The sequence below is a fragment of the Podarcis muralis genome, chromosome 1, assembly GCF_964188315.1.
Source record: "Podarcis muralis chromosome 1, rPodMur119.hap1.1, whole genome shotgun sequence".
NCBI classification, from domain to species: domain Eukaryota; kingdom Metazoa; phylum Chordata; class Lepidosauria; order Squamata; family Lacertidae; genus Podarcis; species Podarcis muralis.
Genome location: NC_135655.1, coordinates 60,908,824 through 60,926,050, shown reverse-complemented (window position 1 = coordinate 60,926,050; position 17,227 = coordinate 60,908,824). Strand labels below are relative to the sequence as shown.

The window sequence follows — 17,227 nt, the reverse complement described above, 5'->3', positions numbered from 1 at the left end:
AGCTGGTTAAATCTCATTTTATCATAAATGCTCAAACAAGTCTCTCTCTCTCTCTCTCTCTCTCTCTCTCTCTCACACACACACACACACACACACACACACACACACCCTTAACTGCAAGGCAATAATACTGTACTGGCTATTCATTGCCTATCTAGAGTACTGTCTCTGCTATGTAAATGAGTTAGGAAATTTGAACGTTGCCCATAATATTTGAACATCCAGAAAAATGTAGACAGATCATAGAACTTAAAGAATTGCAGGGTCGAGTCCAAGCATCCTTTGACACACATGGGGGGTGGGATATCAGCCGGAGAACATTTTAAGTAGGAAAAATAGCATGGGGGAAACAGATTTTTAAAACCCTTGTAGAACACCATAGTCATAAACTGAATTGGGTCCCTTGCAGCTGTTTTGATCTCTCTTTTAAAAAATCTGGTAGATTAAATTCCTACATGAATGAGGCTCTATTGAATATGTAAAAACAAGAGGCAACTCTGCAGGACATTTGTGTTTTTCTAACCTGTATTTTGTTATGAATCTGAATGATCATTATAAACTGTGACCCAAAGCTACAAAAAAACTGCAACCAGCCCTGTTGGTTTCAATATGCTGCTTGTGGTGCGTAAAGCCCTAAATACCTAGGAAACCAGTTTCCTTCCCCTATCATACCCCACTCGGTCTTTAAGATTAATCACGTGGAACCTCCTTAGAATAATATCCATGTGCCTATGTGTAAAATCAGCTAGCAGAGGACATACAGATGTTGTTTTAAGTGGCTGTCCTACAACAATGGAATTTCCTCTCCCTGGAGCATTTTCCAGCAATGTTGCAAAATCCCTTTTTCATTTGAGCTAGTCTTGGCGAGTTGGATTAGAGTTGGAGTAGAGATCTGTTTTAGCTGAACTGCACATATATCAATGCTGCTTCGTGTATGCATTGAAGCAAAGGATATAGTTTTACACCTTTTTTCCCCAGGCAAATAGGGACAATCTAGCCATTCACCACATCACTGGAGCAAACTGAGTAGGGTATCATGTGGCCACGTAATCAGGGGTGTCACACTGAATTTGGAACTTTAAATAATTAAAAATAGGCCACTTATACTAAGGGGAAAATATGGACCCCTTATTATCCTACCCATGGCGCTGAATTTCCAGACTGGGTAAAACAAACAAAATTACTATGCATTATATTTTGCTGGCACCAAACATCAGTTCCATTTGCACTATGTATTTCAAGCAATATCACACCACTTTAAACATTCATGGCTTACCCCAAAGATTCCTGGGAGCTGTAGCTTGTTAAGGGTGCTGAGAATTGTTAGGAGACACATAGTCCCCTCTGAGAACTTTTAATTCCCTATGAAGAGGGCTTGATTGTTAAGCCACTCTGAGAATTGTAGCTCTGTGAGGGGAACAGTGGGTCTCCTAAAAAGTCCTAAAAAATCTTTGGAGGAAATCATGTTTGTTTAAAATGGTATGATATTGCTTTAAATGTACAGTGCAGAGGGGCACCATCCCCTTGTGTTTTCTCTCTTAAAGACTACTGGCTGGTTTACCTTTGTTGCCTTCATAAACTCTTCTCCCATACGCAAACATTCATTTCTGGAACTGAAAGCAAAAGCAATGGAAGGAGGACAGATTTGAACTTAATATGGTCAAACACTGTCCAGAACATATGTTCCCATGTTTTATGGACAGAGCTCACAAAATAGAGTCATAGAATCACTGAGCTGGAACAAAGCCTGTAGACAACCGAAAACAACCCTCGGGTTGATGCAAGAAATCCATCAGCAACACAAACAGTCCAGCAAGGCAGGGCCCATCAGCCCCTTAGTCATTAGTAGATTGGCTTAATTGCACTTGCTGCCAATACATTTCTCCTAATGTTCAACCAAAATCTACCCTCATGTAACTTTAGCCTATTGTAACTATTTCCCTTCTTGTTTGTTACAAACCACAAAAATGATAAACATTGCTGCTACTAAACTGAACATAGCAGCACCTACAGCATTCTGTTTATCAGAGCTCTCAGATGTGGTCCACTAATATCATAGAATCATAGAATCTTACTGCTGGAAGGGACCCTAGTGTCATCTAATCCAACCCCCTGCAGTGCAGGAATCTCAGCTAAAGCATCAATGACAGATGGCTATCCAACCTCTGTTTAAAAACCTCCAGGGAAGGAGAGACCACCACCTCTCATGAGAGTCTGTTCCACTGCTGAACAGCTCTTACTGTCAGAAAGTCGGTGCATTTATGCTTAGAGTAAAACACACTGGGCAAACTGTTCTGCACTGCTGTTACTCACCTGAAAGCTCACCATGCTAGTCATTAAGGGATGGATTAAGGTCCATTGATTCCAGTGGGTCTGCTCTGAGCATGACCAGGATTGGATACTGCCCATTATTATTTGAGTTATGTTCTACTCTTATTTCAAGGTGTTCAGGATAGCTTACCAAGGTGATATTTTTATGCTGGAGAACTTAAAATCCTATGAGACTAACAGCAAAAGTTTTACTTCATTTAATTTTGCTACAGTTCATCAGTTCAAATTTTATTTCTATGGTGCAACCATAAAATAATGTGTGCACTTCTGGTTGCCACGTCTTAGCAAATTTATTGGAGAGCAGGAAAGGTTCAGAAAAGGGCAAACTAAATAAGCAAGGGGCTAGAACAGATCCCCTATGAGGAAAAGTGTGTGTGTGTGTTAAAAAGGCAAACAAGGGACGTCATTGTAGAGATCCATAAAATTATGTAGCATGGAGAAAGTGCATAGAATCATAAAATCTTGAGTTGGAAATGACCCAAGGGTCATCTAGTCCAACCCCCTGCAATGCAGAAATCTCAGCTAAAGCATCCATGACAGGTGGTCATGCAAGACAAAAGCTTTCCTCCCTCTCCCATAATACCAGAATTGGAAGTTATTCAATGGATCTGAATGTTTGAAGATTTGGGACAGGTAAAAGAAATCATGTCTTCATGCAACACATAGTTAAAGTATGGAATTTGCCCCCACCAGATGCATTGATGGCCACCAACTTGGATAACTTTAAGAGAGGGAGAGACAAATTCATGGAGGATAAGGCTACAAGAGATGATGGTGGCATGCCTCCAAATACCAGTTGCTGTGGAATATGAGTGAGGAGAAAGCTACTGTGCTCACGTTCTGCTTGTGGGCTTCCCATAGGCATCTGGTTAGCCACTATGGGAAACAGGATGCCAGGCTAGATGGGCCATTAGTCCATGAGGACTCTTCCAATGTTCTTATTATCACATATCTCAAAGAGCCAAAGAGAGCATGCATGTGAGTTCACCCACCTTTATCCTCACAACAACCCAAGGTCATTCACTACAACTAAGCAGGGATTTCAACCCCAATCTTTCTTGTCCACATCCACTTGCTTATATGCTCCCTTATATGCTCAGGTCTTCAGTGGAACCACTCAGGAAACTGGTTAACTCAGTTGGTTAGAGCATGGTGCTGATAACAGCAAGGTCACAGGTTTGATCTCCATCTGGGGAAGCTGCATATTCCTGCATTACAGGGGGTTGGACTAAATGACCCTTAGGTCCCTTCCAACGCTACAGTTCTATGATTCTATGATGAATTTCAAGATCAAACTGCAGAATACCCTCATGTGGTTCTGGATTTTAAGATGAATAGGACTTCTCGAAAATAAACGCATTACACACTTAGGTAAAGACAGTATGCTTCTAGAGAAATTGTGACATATGATGAACTAACTCAGTCCAGCAAATAAAGACCAACAACAACGACTTTCCTATTTATATGCCGCCCATCTGACGGAGTCACCCCAGTCACTCTGGGCTGCTTCCAACAACATGTTAAAGCACAGGAAAAACCTCAAACATTAAAAACCCTCCCTTGACATACTTACCTCTTCAGTGTCTTAATACTTCAGTAACAGGCCCCTCTTCATGTTTCCTTCACAATGGAGTTTTACTGGGAACAGGACTTTATTTACACACAGTTGAGCTGCACCTCCTATTTATGCCATGTGTTCCCTCTCTTTCCCTCCGCCCCACCCCTCGGACAGTAACAAAGCATCTCTAATTCTTAGCCTTATTGTCTGAGTAAAGGATTTGGGGCAGGATAGTTTACAGTACACCTAATGGCATGTAACAGTTTCAACAAGCTGGAAGGTTGCATTCCTCCCCATTCACTCCCACCAAACAGTGAGGTTTTTATGTTACTAGACAGTAGTGCATTTAGTCTTCTGTGTATTGTAGCTCAGCCCAGTAGCTTGCCAGCCCAGTAATTTAAACTGTCTGCTGATGTTTGTCAGTAATCGCCAGGGGTAAGCAAGAGAGGTCAGGTGACCATTTGCTATCATGCAGCCCAGTTGGGTTGTGGTGGTTGTTTTTTGTTGGCACTAATTTGCAAGATTTTTTTTTTAAATAATCATATCAACTGTGGATTAAAGCCACATACAGGTGGAAGAAACTGGTTTGTTCAAGGACTTGGTAACAGCAGATAATGTGCAAATTATCTTTTCAATTTAGCCCTACATATGCAGTGACCAATGACGTAGGTTTGGTACCTTACATCACACTCCTATGTAATCCTATACCTACTTACCTGGGAGTAAGTCCCCTTGCTGTGAATCCAGTTGAACTTACTTTTAAATAGACATGAACAGTATTTCACTATTTATCACCCCCAATGCTAAGTAACTACTCTTGCTCAGGCACTTTCTCATTGTAGTGAAGGTGAATCTTACAAAACCAATCATAATGCACAAACTACAACAAGCTGAATGTTGTGTTATCCATCACCCGCTAATCTGAACTGCAATGAATGTTAACATTTAAATAGCACTTTTGAGTGTTCAAAGCTTTTCCTATACACTGTGATCCTTCAAACAATGCTGTAAACTGGCCCGGTATTGTTATCTCTATACCGCAAACAGGAAAGGGGAGGGATGAAGCTGAGGTGGCATTTTTAATGCCAGCTGTGTCCCTCATGACAGATTTCAGCCAGAGACTTCCTACTTCACATTCTTAGCCACTACGCAGCCCTGGCCTCCACCATTTGTCAAACTATAAAAGCACAAGTCGTATCAATCAGGGTGGGGTAGACAGCATCCACTTCCCCAGCCAAGGGAGGATGTGGTATTGGCATAAACTATCAACTAATCTGGGTTACATTTGTCCATAAATTGGAGTATTAGACCAGCAGCAGTGGAACATTACAGGTTTAGGCCACACCTGCACTATATATTTAAAGCATAATATTAGAAGGCATGGCTTCCCCCCAAAGAATCCTGGGAACTGAAGTTTGTTAAGGGTGTCGAGTGTCGAAACTATATCTCCCTGGATTCTTTGGATTCATGAATCTTTAAAGTGATATGATCCCACCTTAAATGTGCAGTGAGATGGGCCCTTAGTCGATTCTGTGTTGATCACAGAAGCATTTTCCAGGTTATCCCACTAGAAAGACCATAGCTGAAAAACAGAGTGCATGGTTTGCATGCCTATTGGGTCGCAGATTCAAATGCTGGCACTTCCAGGTTTTTGTTTGTTGTTTTTTTAAAGACCTAATAGTGGGTGAAAGCAAATATTTCTGGCAGAAAGCCAGATTAGGCAATACTGGGCTAAATGGGGGCAGATTGCATAGCCTAGCATTAGTTAGCATCCTACGTTATGGGGGTGGGAGGGAATGTACACCCCAAAACAAGGACCATATAATAAATAGCTTTTAAGGGTCAAACTTTTGGAATGCAATTCATAATATTTGAGGCTGCAAGATTCCTTGTGGACTAGAATCCCATTACTTTAAGAAGTAGAACACTATTGCACCTGCCAGAGCTATCCTTCCTCTGAACCATTTATTGTGATTAAGCGAGTGGAGACTGGCTGCGTGCCTTTTAAAAGTACTGCTGTGGTGATTCCCTGCAATGAACCCAGCTCACAGTAGTGAGCAACAGCTGCAACTGTATCATTCTGCCTGGCCCGTGGCCCGAACTGAGCCTCCCAGCAAGCTTTGCTTTTCATCGTCTGCCTTGAACGTATCTCTAATCAGTCTCTAAACTGTCAAAGAGGGAAAGTTTACATAATTTAAGATTGCTTTAATAACTGTAAATATGGTGCATGGACTTTTGAGGCCACAGTACAGTCCTGTCAAGGTTGTGTGTCAAGCAGACGCTAGACTGGCCAGCCCTAGTTATATGCCACTGGAGGAAAACAAGAAGAGATCCTTTTCAGAAAGTGACTAAAAGCTGCAGAGCAGCACAGCAGCAACCACACTAATTAAACAGAGGGGGGTACCAGCTGCAAGTGCAGAGAATCTTTGGCTTGCACAGTAACAACGCTGGAGAGCATCCATTTTGGAAAGAAATGAGCAGAGAGGGATCAGAAGCCAAAGTGAAGTTCAGCCGGGTCTAACATAAGTTTCTGCTATCCCTGCTAGTTCTCATTAACACAGAAAAGGCATTAGAAAAGAGCAAAACTCTTCTGACTCTTTGTCTCCCTCCTGGTTTGGTTCGCAGCGTTGATGGATTTCTTTTCAAACAGGAATGAGGAAAAATCACACATTTTGCAGTTCTATGCCGCAACTTGCCAAGAAGGTTGCTGGAAATGAGAGAGACGTGGGGATCCGATATTCATAAAACAGTACTTACATTGTGCTCACACAATGTATATAGATTAGCTAATGTAATTATTGTTGTAAGGAGATTTGAATCTCCACACAAACGGAGGCTTACGCAGGCAGGATAACATTGCCAACAGCTCCTAATGATGAACGAACCAAGGTTTTGCTTCTAAGAGCAAGTTACGGATCTAGGCAACGTGTACACATCACCTTGGATTCAGTCCAAAAATTTAGATGCAACCCCAGTTATAACTTTCACATGAGGTACTTTGATGCAAATAACATCATGGCGTCTCGGGCGGTCAATGGCTACTAGTCATAATGGCTATGTTTATTTACTGTAAATCTGAGCCATAGGTAGCTGAGCACACAGGAAGCAGTATGCCCAGGCAGGGAGTGGAGTAACAGAGGCAGATCCATTGCAGGTGAAGAATCCATTGCCTGAGTGAAGAAAACCAATAGATGGAGAGTGGAATGATGGCCCAGGAAAGCTGACTAGCGAGAAGAACAGGCAGTTTGATAAGCCGAGGCACACAGAACAAGAGAGAGGATTGTTGCAGCTCAGTGGTAGAGCATAGGCAGCTCAATCCCAAACATCTCAGCAGGGACTGCATCACGTTTATTCTTTCCAGGACTGAATAAAATGTTGGTGTCCAATAATTCTCAAACGATAACAGCACAAGATGTTTTTAGTTGGTGGCTTTTATTAATTTTATTGGAGCTTTTCTGTATGTTCCAAGTGATTCTGGAACTTGTGGCCTTCCAGATGTTGTTACACTCTAATCCCTATCAACCCCATTTGTCAGATATGATGGGAGTTGTAGTCTAATGGCATCTAAAGGGCTGAAGGTTTCCGATCTCTTTACTAGACCTCGCTAAGCTGCTGCCAGACAGAAAAGACAGCACCAGACCGCATGGGCCATTTGGCTGGCTCAATATAAGGCAGCCCCTTATGCTATATTAAGTTATCAGAGACCCTGTGGGGTAGGCAGAGGGAAATGGAAGATGAGAATCTCAAAACGTTAGACTTTCTTAGTGAACAGAATTAAAGCCAGACCTTTATTTATTTCTAGCAGTTGTAATAGTTTTCTACCAAAAAGCACCAAAAGCATACTATGACGCTGTCATAAACTATAATGCTACAGAAACACAAACCCATATAAATAATACTAGAAATGTTAGGAAAGAATAATACTGGGAGTACAAAACAGCAGAGGCAAACATCAGTAACTGAAAACCTGCTGAAATAGAGGCACATTTTCTAATTTTCTTAAATTTAAAGTGGCTCCTCTTAGGTGGGGCTCCTTAGGAACAGGAAGCAACTACCCTATGAAGCAACCCCCCCCCCCCCGGATCTTCATTAAGGAGGTGGGAGGGTTCCAATGGAAAAAGGAGGTCCCAAAGGGTAAAAAAAAAGTTATTCCATTGGCCCCTGAAGGGGGGCCTAGTACCAAAGTAAGATACAAGACAATCAGGGACATGTCTTCATTAGTTAAAAAGGCATACAAAAATATGTTTATTAGGAGGAATGCACATTAAACTGCTGACAAATTTTCATGAGGGTTTAAAAAAATGTGGAAATGTTGAGGACTTAATTTAATACTAGGAAAATGAGAACTTTAGAGAACTGAAATTGACATTTTTTTTCCATCCCTACACTGAGCAAAAATTGGTTATAGATCAACTCCACCACCTTATACTGAGAGTGGAAGACAATACGGCATCTGTGCAGCCACTGAAGAACTAGAATACTCTTTACTAAGAGCCTGCTGCTCAAGTTATCCTTGGAACTTAGGCTACGCCAGAGAATAAAATATAAGAAAATACAAATTAACTCTAACTACATTGAGGGTACACAAGATGGATAATCTTAATGGTTATTTCCCCTCCCACAACAATAACAAATAACTGGATAACACATAAGCTCGCTCATATTCAGCAAGCACAATTATATTTCTGCAAGGAAATTCAATCTTTTCTCTCTAGTTATTTTATTATCCATATAAACCATACTGCAACCAATTTAGCTCAGAGTTCTGGAACTCTCCCAGATTAGCTGGAAGCATGCTGCACATGTTAAAGGGAAGGAGGAGTGGGGAGGAAGAAGGCGAACCGCCATCTGAAACTCATTAATCAATTAGAATTTTTAAGGGCTTACATCAAAATGTGATCTATTCTGATAAAGTAAACTCCAGTTCACAAGCAGCCTTTGTCCTTTGTGTTATGAATACATTTGATACAAAGTGCATGGGGTGCTTAAAGCACAGTGGGACAGGAACCTGGCACATGGCTGCACACTGAGGCTTAATACTTATGTAAGTCTTGTGGGTTGGAAGCCAACACCAAAAGAAATTAGCAAATATATTTATCTTTTTGCAGCTGGTCATTAAAAGCCTGAGAACTTCCAAATTCATTTTTCTTCAGTAGTTTTACCAAGATCAGCGTAGAACTGTTTGAGAGTAAGGGAGTCAGTGTGGATCAGGATACAGTTATGTTTGCTTCAGGTTGAGCATTTTCAGGTTGCGTCCCGCGGCAACACGGAAGTATCAGAAAGGGTTACTTCTGGGTTTCGCCGCTCGCACATGCACAGACACGCAAAATGACGTCACACGCATGCACAGAAGTGGCGAATCATGACCCACGCAGACGCAGGTTGCATTCCTTTCAGGTCGCAAACGGGCCTCCAGAGCAGATCCAGTTCGCAACCAGAGGTACCACTGTATTTGACTGTCTCTCCTGGTAGGAAGGTCTAGCACATGTATGGAAATGATGTACCAATGGTATTTAATGCCAGTAAAATTAGCAAAAAATGTATAGAACTGCTTCAAATGTTTCTTGGAAATGTAAGAAGAAGGAAGGCATGTTCTACCACATGTGGTGGACGTGCAAGATAACAAAAGCATTCTGAGAAATGATTTATAATGAGTTGAAAACATGTTTAAAATAATGTTTGTTAAAAAAAACAAAACCAGAGGCTTTTTTATTAGGAATTTTAGGTGCAGAGATACCAAAGAAGCAGAAATGATTATTTATGTATGCAGCGACAGCAGTGCGGATATTACTGGCCCAGGGATGGAAAGAAGACAAAGTCCTGACCAGAGATGAATGGCTGATGAAGATGATGGACTATGCCGAAATGGCGAAACAGAACGGGAAAGTCAGAAACCAGAAAGAGAAGAACTTCAAGAAGGAATGGGGGGGGGATTATAATGTATTTAAGAGAACACTGTAAACAACTAAAAACTTTGGCAGGATTTGAGTAATGCTTGTAATGTATTAAAAACTATGGTTAAAATGGACTGTTTAAAAAAAATAGAGAGAGAGAAAATAAGAGAAGCAGTTGGGAAAAGATTGACAATGGTAACCATGGAAGGACGGAGGGAAGTTGAAGGATTCAGGGAATCCTAAATCAGGCTTCCTCAACCTCGGCCCTCCAGCTGTTTTTGGCCTACAACTCCCATGATCCCTAGCTAGCAGGACCAGTGGTCAGGGATGATGGGAATTGTAGTCTCAAAACATCTGGAGGGCCGAGGTTGAGGAAGCCTGTTCTAAATGATTATGTTCATGTTTAATGTTTGAAATTTAATTTGCAATGTAAAACTTAACAAAAAAGATTTGGGGGGGGAAGGAAGGTTTTGCACATGGAATGGAGTGGTTAATCTGAGTCTGTTCAGTCTTGGGAATGCTTTTTTAAATTTTTTAATGAACTGCAATGAAATACAGTTTGCATGCTGCAAGCACAGGTATATTTCTCTCTGCCTCGGATGATTCCTGTTTCCCAAGATCCAAGGATTGTCAAACAGTATGAAATGCAACATGTCTCACATCCAGTTCTGCATTTCTGACTGCTATAGTGGATATTGGACTATGCAGATACAGTACTGGAACGACAACGGCACCATTGAACCTATGAGTCTGCACTCTGGATCCTGCAGTTCATTTGTACAGACCACATGTTTTAATTTCACCTTGGCACACTGCAGTCAACCAAACCAAGGACTTCAGCCTGGCACAAATATTCAGTTACCTATTTAGAAAAAGGGAAACCTCCATGCTCAAGCTGCCCCCTCCCTATCTGCCACCAGGCTCTGATCCAGAAGGGGCCATCTGGGTCAACCCAGGGACCACCTGCCCCCCCACAAATCCAATCCCAAATGAGTTAAACATATGCTTGGGAGGGGAAGATGCTGCTGCAACTCCTTCTCCTTCCCTCCCGATCAAGGATGGGGGTTAAGTTGTGCAGGATGCTCCTTTGCAAGCTTGCTGCTGTGAAGAGGAATTGAGCCTTCAGGATGCTGCTTCACAAGTGGCTTGCATCCTGGGAAACACCATGCAGGACCAATTGCAGGACCATGCAACAGTTGTTGAGTGGAGGCATAGATCCTGCAGAGTGCTGCTTCTGAAGCAGCTCCTTTGCAGGAAAGCAGGGGCGTCTTACCCATAGGGGCTAGTGGCATAGGGCACTACGGTGCCAAGGAAGAGAAGAGGCTGGACGTGGCACCTTCCAGCAACAGCTTGCTGCCCTCTGCCCTGCTGCCCTCTACCGCGCCCAGAGCCTCCTCCCTACTGGAGGAGCCACCCTCCAGCCTGCCCGCCGGGAGGGAAACGTGGGTGGGGGCATGCTGGAGGGATTTTTGCACCATGGCACCAGATACCCTTAAGACGGCCTTGCAGGGAAGGCACCCACAAAGAAGAGCCCTGCACCATGCAGGATCACAACAGGTGTTGAGTGGAGGTATTGATCCTGCGGGGCATCAGGCAGAAAGCTGCATTGGGCTCCTCCCATCTCCCATGAAAGACCCAGACAGCAGTCAGATAGGTCTTGGCCTTTCATAGCACTCCTGATGCATTCCTCTCCTGCTTGCCCGATAGCCCATCCCTGGACAGCCCCAGTTCCCTCTGTGTCATCCAACCCAATCTGCAGGAATTGGTGGCTGTCTCAACCAGACCTCATCCAAGGCCTGAATCTTAATTCAGTAGGCTCAATCTGTGGGAATGTAGGAGAGGAAATATTGATTAAATATTATCCCTCCTCACTCACGCTAGTGAGCAAGCAACAGAGCACATTCCCTTGAAGATTGCTGGAAGCAAGTTGATGGATTTGTTAGAATCATTTAAGCTGAGCAATCCAGTCTGGCTTGTTCCTGGTAAGTTTCCCCTTTTATTTCCCTCTTAAAATAATAATAGCACGACAGTCTTGTTTAAAAGTAAGAGTAAAGTTTACTTGCATTCAGTTCACAGTAGTATTCTGAAGGCAGGCTTTTTTCTTGTGGTTACAGTTACATTTGTAGAGAAAAGAAGTTTGAGCTACGCCTCAGATTTTCTACCTTGTGACTTCCATCCATGTGCTAAGAGCCAGAAGAGAGAAAGATGGCAAAAGAGCAAAAGAGTCCAAAAAGGGAGGAAGATGGCTACATGGCTAGCCCTTTTGTAGGGTCTGCTAGGGTCACACCCATCTACCTGGTCACACATGGGGGTGGGGGGAGACTCCAGAGCAGGTATGAGAGGAAGTCCTCCCTGTCTGGAGCCACATCTCCCTGTGTGTCCACTCTAGGCAACAGGACAATGTTGTGCTTGACTGCTTCAGTGATAATACATCCCACACAATCTGACTCAGGAATTAGTTTCTGCTGAATCCAGAGCACAACCCTAGTGTTTGGTTTTAAGTTAGCTTCAAATCACATCTTTGAATTCAAAGATTTAACCTGCACCTTTCATAACATTTGAAGCAACCTGACAGGGCAGCGATGATGTGATAATCACATGGTCAGACTGTCCTAGTTGGCTCCTACAATTTGCGGGTCTCTTCTACTGCTACGTTCATGGCACAGAGCCATTTACCAGCATCTTATTCCCATGCTACTCAGATCATGTGAGAACATAAGAGCAGTCTTAGTCTCAGTGGCCAACCAGATACCTCTGGGAAGCACAGAACCAGGTAACACCTCTATTCTGTTATTTTGCTGCTGCAACTGGAGTTCAGTGAATTCCAATTCTGAACTGGGAAGTTGCAAATACCTCTCTTAGCTAGAATCAACTGATTTATTCTCCTACATAAATTTGTCTGATCCTCTTCTCTAACTTGAAAGCGGTATCCACATCTTCTCATAGAGAAGGCCATAGTTTAATGGTATGATGTATGGAATATTTAATTTTCCCAATCCTGACAGTTCCACTGGATTACTTTCAATTCTAGTATTATAAGGGGGGGGGGGGACTCTGTCTCACCATGCATAATTTTATAAATCTACCCTGTTCCTTCTTGGCCAACTTGGCCCTTCTAAAATTTAAAAGTCAACCATTGCAGGGAAGCTGCGCTGAACTCTTTTCCAATTTTATTGCCTTTTTTTGACATCATTTTTTGAGACATCACAACCAGAAGACCTGGGTCACTACAGAGAGAGGAGGCCAGAAACATGGTTGGCATATTACCAGACTTGGCAACGCCATTGGTAGAGGTGATGGTGGCTCAGGTAGAAGCTACAGCAGGAGCTTATTGTTATAGATAATACATTTCTCTCCCATCTTTCTTCCAAGGAGTAGGATACATGGTTCTTCCCATGCTCTGCATTTTATCCCCACAACAACTCTGAGAGGTAGGTTAGACTGAGAGGCAGTGACTGACCCAAGGTCACTTCAGATAGTCAAGTGGTGATTTGAACCCTGGTCTTCCAAGTTCCTAGTCCAGCACTCTAACCACTACACCACAACTGAGTCTCATAAGCTGCTCCCATGTGGCCCAGAACTTCAGTAAAATAGGAGGGAAAGATTGCCATGGACTGGTTGGCCACAGAGGAATGGTGGGAGGAACCCGCTGGGGAACTAAGAGGGGAAGAAGGCTCAGAACCCAGGGATTGGTGGAGGAAGGAAAGGATGTGTAGCTCATTGTGGGAGGGGTCACAGCTCTGTAGTGGAGCATTTGCTTTGCCTGCAGAAGGTCCCTGGTAACAATTCAATCCCTAGCAGCTCCAGGCATGGGCATAGCCAGGGGGGTGCAGGGGGCAGCTGCCCCCCCTAAATCAAGTAAATAAATAAAAATACTTAAACTGACCAATGGAATCTCGATAGCTTGGTCCTCTCTCCCCCTGCCCAACATGAATCCTGGCTACGCCATGCCTCCAGAGAGGGCTAGGGAAGACTTCTTGCCTAAAACCCTGGAGAGCAACTGCCAATCCGTGAAGGCAATCCAGAGCCTGATGGACGATTGGTATGACCGCTTTCTGGTGTTCTTAAGCCTTCTCCATTACTCTACAGCATGTTCTAGAGGTGAACCCTGCCATGAAAAGAGGTCCTGGGGCAGATACTATCCACCAGGAAGCCCACTGCAACGCTAGCATCTGTTTCCATCCCACCATTAACAGCAAACCTGTTGCTTTTCCTGCCGCTCCCTAAGGAGTCTAGATGAGACCGACCGACCTCCACCCACCCACCCCGCTCCTCCGATCAGCGTTGCGCCTGCAGGGCCCGAAACCTCGGCAAGGCAGGCGCGCCTAGTCCCCCCCATGCCGCTCTACGGCCCCTCCAGCCTTGCAGGAGGCCAGCGAGCTTCCCATTCAGTCACAGCCCGCCACAAAGCCCATCACAATTGGCACGCCGTCGGATCGCCATCACCGAAGCCCTGATCCAAGATTTAATGCGTTTTTTGGAGAAAGGCTGATAATAATAATCATTTAAAAAATCTCCCCCGCTCCCCCCTCCTCCTTGCAATTCATGTGCATGATGGCAAATGCGAAGCTACGCAGAGCTGCGTTAGAAGGTGGGGGAAACCTGCAATGCGACGGGAAAGGCAGGGAGGAGGAGGGGGGGCGGTGCAGAGAGAGAGACAAGCTCCCTGCGTTTCCTATCCAAAGCCAAGGGAGGCAAAACCCTCCCCACTGAGCGGGGAAAGCTCTCCTCCCCCGATCCCGTCCCCCGGATCCCCCCGCCCGCTCCGGGAAAGAGCTTCGATCATTTTTCGAGCGGGTGGGGGGCAGCAGCAGTCTGAAGAAGCCCGGCGGTAACCCGATCCCCTGCAAAACACATCAAGAATAGAGAGCCTGTCTCGCTCGCTTGTCTGTATCTCTCTCCACCGCAGGGGAGTTGGAGGAGGGGTCGGCCGTGGAAGGAGCGGGGAGGGCTGGGCCTTAAAGCGCTGTCCCAGCGGGGCTGGACAGGGTTAACCTCCAGATCCGCAGTTAAGCGAGGGAAGCGCTGTGCCCAGCGACCCCGCCCCCGCCAACACTTGCTGCAACGCTCACTGCGGATGTTTCCAGAGAACAATGCATTTTTTAAAAAAGTAACTATATTTCTTTTTTGCGCACAGCGTGATTAGCCCTGCGGCAGAAGGCGGTAGATTTCCTGTAGATGTTCTGTTTCATGAACGATCGTTTCTGCGTTCCTTCATTCGCAGTTATTTATTTTGCTTTGCCTGCTACCCGAACCCCAACGTCCTAGACGTGGCGGGCTATCAATCTGAACGGAACCGCCTCAAATCGCTGCAGCAGGGCAGGGTGAAGCGCCCTGCGTAATCGTCCTACACTGCAATCCTACACACACTCACCAAGGGAGCAGTCCTGCTGATCACGAGTGGCACTTCGGAGAAGGCGTGCCTAGAATTACGCTGCAGTCCTAGCCACACTTACCTATAGCCCTCAAGGAGACTTGAGTAGGCTGTCAGGCACTGATTAGTGAATATCCAGGCTCAAACTGGATATCCCCCCCCCCCATACAACCGTATGATGGCCTAGACCCCAGTGGATCCAGGAGGGTGTGCGAAGAAACTCCAGGTGCCTAGTTACTTATCCCTCTTTGGACCGGCTACAAAAATCTAATTTGCAGAAATCCTTGTATTCCATCCCACCTTGGATGGAGCTCTTCTTCTGACGATCTTCTAGATCCACCCGCCCCGCCCCCTTCCTTTCTGCAGATCGCTAAAGAAATCTGAACTTAGCTTCTTTAACAATACTTTTACCTCCTGGCGCAATGTTGCAGATATAGGACATACTGTATATACAACAATATTTCCCCGCCTCGTGCGCATACAGGGCTTAAAGCGAGGGCTTCGCTCTATACGCGACGAGCCCGTTCATTAAGGGAAAAGACAATGCCAGCATTCATTGGGGGGCGGAGATTGCTTTCTCTTATCTGCATTCAACCCTGACTTTCATGCGCAAAAAGCTCTGCTGCAGAGCGCGAGCAAGCTCCTGAAAGTGGAAACGACGACTCTTGAAAGAAAGCGGCGCGCACCACGCACCGTTCCCCTCTTTCCCTTTCCTGCCAACTTTGAAACTTTGTACTAAAAATGCGATCGTTCTCAACTCGCAGAAAAGCAGACTCCCGCTGCACGCTTGTTTGTAAACTTTGGCGAGGCGAGACTAAGCCCGCCGCGTGGGCGAGAGGACTAGAGCGCGTTCCCTTCTTGCCAAAGTGCCTGGGAAGGTGAGCCGCTTGCTCGCCAACGCCTTGCAAGGCGAGCGAGGTGGACAAAGAATAGAAAACCCTGGAGGTGCGGACCGAACAGGGATAAAACGGCTCCCTTCTTTTCCTCTGCAGTCTTCTCTTTTAAACTGAACTGCAGCAGTGAAACAAACAACGCGCCGCGCACTTAAACACACGCCCTCCCCTTGTTTAGATCAGCTGCAAAAAAGGAAAGAAAAAAAACCCACCCCCGTCAGATGTTTGTTAATGTTTCTCGGCGGCGGCCACCAGAGTTCTTTCCCCCACCTCCCCGGCTATTTATTAGTAGCCAGCCAGCATTTCACGCCCGCCTCTCTCGCCCTTTGCAAAAAATTCTCACTCACTTTCTGTGCGCGATGCCCCAAAGCTCTTCCTTTGCAGTCCGTCCTGCTTTCCTCGCCTGAGCAGCCCGGCAGCAGCAGCACTACTGCCACTCTTCATACTTCTGATCTCTCTCTCTACTTGGTGCTCTCTTTGGGAAACCTTTTTTTTTCCCTCGCCAGAAACAGATTTCCTACATTTCATCAGTCCACATAGACTGAACGGAAGTTTAACGCTTACTTTTTTCTGGCGGAGGGAAAGGGGGGGGGGCGTTGAAACAACGACACGGCAAATACAATTGACACCGGTTTACCCAGCCTTGAAACGCAGATATTGAATTACAAACTATTGGCAAGGACTTTGGGTGGAGAAGGGTCCAGCTCTTATTTATGCTGCTTCCAATATTCTGGTGGAGGGGAAGGAGGGATGGGTGAGAAATACCCTTTAAAAATAATAATAAGCAGGCTGGGGTTTATTGAAAAGCGTTTACTGCGACACCACAGTATGTTGTAAAATGTTTCTTTTGGAGATGGTTTAATTTTTAGCTTTGTTTCCTAAAAAGATCATTGGGTGAGAGGCGCATCCCACTGAAGTCAGTGGCAAAGTTCCCACTGATTTGAAAACACAATAAAGTGTTGTGGCTGGTTTGCTGTAGCATTAACTTTCATGGGCATTTTCCCCCTTTCCCAGGCATTTGATAAAGCTCAAACCACGTTAATCCACTTACACATTAATTCCACATACACTTTCTCTCTGGTGGCTAAATACATGTTGGTGTGTGAAGTGGGATGTCCACGTGAAACCCTCCCACTAATTAACATGGTACAATCTCCTAGAAAGCTCTCCTGGATAA

The 17,227-nt window shown here is 44.8% G+C and overlaps 1 protein-coding gene across 3 annotated transcripts in view; it reads right to left on the bottom strand.

Moving 5' to 3' along the window:
• GAS2 (growth arrest specific 2) overlaps window positions 1-16,653 on the bottom strand; it is a 117,668-nt gene extending 101,015 nt beyond the window's left edge. The window contains exon 1 of one of the 3 annotated variants that reach the window (XM_028729199.2): window positions 16,398-16,653. The gene's annotated coding sequence lies outside the window, so the exon portion shown is untranslated. Of the gene's footprint in view, window positions 1-3,904; window positions 4,006-16,397 lie in introns of those variants that run through there. The other 2 variants (XM_028729195.2, XM_028729215.2) reach the window with 2 other exon arrangements.
• Between the last annotated feature and the right edge of the window lie 574 nt (window positions 16,654-17,227).